Raw genomic sequence first — 2,855 nt, 5'->3', positions numbered from 1 at the left:
AATCTCTCCTAAAGCAAGTATGCAAATTCTACCACGTCAAAATGGCTCAAGATGATAGCTAAGCCTCTGTCTTTTATAGGATCCTCCGAAGTTCTCAGTATATATATTTTCAATATGGGTAAAACCTTATTGATGAATACCTTAGATTTTCTGAAAAGTGGTCTGTTTCTTCCTGCCTCTGTGGAGGAGCATTTGCAGGTGTTTGCCCTTGCCTTAACTGAGATCCGACCCAAGTTCTCAAAAGTGAGCATGCACTAGCATCATTAAAACACTGACAGCGGGGCTCATTAAAACACTGATGGGCTCATTAAAACACTGACAGCGGGGCCCTGCTCCCAGAGTTTCACCCCCGACCCCTCCACACCTCGATTTTGCATTTCTAAAAGTTCCCAGGTGCTGATGTTGCAAGCTTTGAGAACTACTGCTTTAATTCACTGGTTCTCAAACTACTCTACGTGGGAATGATCTGAAAACATTTTTTTTTTTTTTTTAATGTCGATGCCTAAAGTACCCCTCCCAGAGATACTGATTTAATTGGTCTAAAGTGCTTTTCAAGCACTAGTTTTTAAAGCTCCAGGAGTAAGCCTACTGTGCAGCATGCGTACAGAATCTCTGGTCCACCCTACACAGCCCTGTGCGCCCCCTCGTTCGGCTTCTGAGCGCGCCACGTGTAGACATGCAGCCCCTTCCAAGGAGATATGAGCTTAGGGAAGTAAATCCCCTCTCCCAATGTTATTCATTCTCGGAGGCCAAACACTCATTCAAGGCAAGAATCAGCGCCCTGCGAAACTCTTAAGCCCTGAAGCCCCCTATTTGGCAATTCTGGCAGGCAGAGGGGAGAAAGCGATGTTACTTTACCTGGCGCGGCGTCCAGGGTCGAGGATGCGGTCGCAGCCAGCTGCTTACTCCACCAGGGGTATAGGGGCGTCCCAGGCGGTGACCAGCCCCAACCCGGACGAAAACTGAACCGAGGCGAGTTTGCTGCCCTCCGCCCGGAGTCCCGTCTCCCTGCAGCGGCCAGTGCAGAGCGCCGCGGATCAGAAACACTCTCAGCCCCCTGGAGGCGGAGCCGGGGAGATAAGGTTCGCGCTCCCCACCCGCCCCCTTTCCGGGGCGAAGGCCAGAGGGTGGGTTTTGGATCTGGATCTCGAAGTGCGCACTGCCAAGGGTAACCCTGGTAGAAACATGCTCAGTTCAAATCCTCCTGGGATCAGAACATGCATCCCTGGGAGCAGGCGGAATGAGGGACTAAGAGCGAAGCAAGAGAGATAAAGGCAACTCAGAGGATGAAAGGGCAAGCAAGCACGAAGAGAGGCAAGGACCTGGGGAGCGTGGCCTGCACTGATGAAAGGAGGCCTTCCTCCCTCGGCCTGTGAGATCAGTCCCTCAGGGCGTCAGGGTCAGCCATCCTGATCCGCCCAACAGCAAACTGACTTATGTACCTGCCTTTAACAAGAAGTATTCGCTGCTGGAAAACCTGAGGGGAGTTCATTTTCAGTCAGATAGGCAATTAACTTTGAGGATTTAGGAGATGCGGAATAAGGCGACTGCCTTATGAAGATAAAGGGATATTCTGTACTCTGCCCTTTTAGTCCATTCTTCAGAGAGCAGCAAGGAAGTTCTTTAACATTCATGTGCTTAGAACACCAACATGCTTTGGCCCCCCAGCTGGCTCTTACCTGTCAATCTCCCCACTTCTTACTCTGCATTCCCCTCAATACGGCCTGCTTGCCCTTTCTTACATACGCCGGTCTGTTCTTTCACTTGCTATTTCTTCTGCCTCCAAAGCTCTGTTCCAGACCTTATCATAATTGCCTGCTTTTCTGCATTCAAATCCCAAACATCACTTCCAGAGAGTCCTTCCTGCATGTCTCATCCAAGTGGAACCCCCCACAACCATTCCCATACCCTAACCCCACTTTATTTTTCAATAGCTAACTTATCACTATTTCGAATTTTATTGTTTGTTGTTCTTTTGTTTTGCTTCCATTCAAGGCAAGGTCTATGAGGACAGAGAATTGATCTGGTTCCCAGGTTTGTGCTCTATACCTAGAGCAATACCTGGAACATAGTAGGTGCTCAATAAATATCCACTGAATGTATGTGTGAATTAATATCTCCCCAAGGGAGAAACTTGACAAAGAAATGCCTTCTTTCTGTAACTCAGTCCTACTGAATTCAGGGTTAGATACAAACATATTGGGATGGTCATCATTTTCTACATTTCTTTAGTCATTCATACATTTATATTATAGTCCATTGTTATACACATGTTTCTTCATGGTTCCAATCAATGAAAATATAATAATGTTTCAATATGAAGACATGGATAACAATTTCCTAATAATATTTTTATTAACGAAGAGAATACATTACCAACTCTCAGAAAATGGCTTCTTCTAATTTGCAGAGGAAATTGATGCCTGCCCAAACCAAGTCTACATCCACCTGTTTTTGCTTTGTATCTGTTAAAATAGAAAAGGGGGCTCCTCATTTATCCTCTGTGTTCTACCTCTTTCTTTCTTCTTAGGAACCACCCCAATGATGGTTCCATCTCCTCTTGTACTTTCAGCCTCTTCCTCTTAAAAAGCTTATTTGAACTGACTCCAGGCTCTCCTATCCCAACTCATTACATACGGGTGTTCTTACTACTTCCTGAAACAGCTCCAGCCAAGTGTACTAACAGTCTCCAATATTCAGTAGACTGGGGTACTTTATCAGATTCTGGTTCAGGATGCTGGTGATGGGGCCTAGAAATCTGTAGTTTGCCAAAGAGAAGGCTTAAGGATGGGCACCTAGAGATAGTCAGAGGAAGAGGAGCCTGTAGCAAATACAGATAGGTAGGTGAATAATCC

General features: G+C 46.3%; 1 protein-coding gene across 1 annotated transcript in view; it reads right to left on the bottom strand.

Annotated features, from left to right (window-relative positions):
- COL21A1 (collagen type XXI alpha 1 chain) overlaps positions 1-878 on the bottom strand; it is a 166,960-nt gene extending 166,082 nt beyond the window's left edge. The window contains exon 1 of the mRNA XM_023520361.1: positions 859-878. The gene's annotated coding sequence lies outside the window, so the exon portion shown is untranslated. The remainder of the gene's footprint in view (positions 1-858) is intronic.
- Between the last annotated feature and the right edge of the window lie 1,977 nt (positions 879-2,855).

The sequence above is a fragment of the Pteropus vampyrus genome, unplaced genomic scaffold (assembly GCF_000151845.1).
Source record: "Pteropus vampyrus isolate Shadow unplaced genomic scaffold, Pvam_2.0 Scaffold260, whole genome shotgun sequence".
Classification (NCBI taxonomy): Eukaryota; Metazoa; Chordata; class Mammalia; order Chiroptera; family Pteropodidae; genus Pteropus; species Pteropus vampyrus.
Note: the sequence above shows the minus strand (reverse complement) of the source record. Positions and strands in the feature narration are given on the sequence as shown.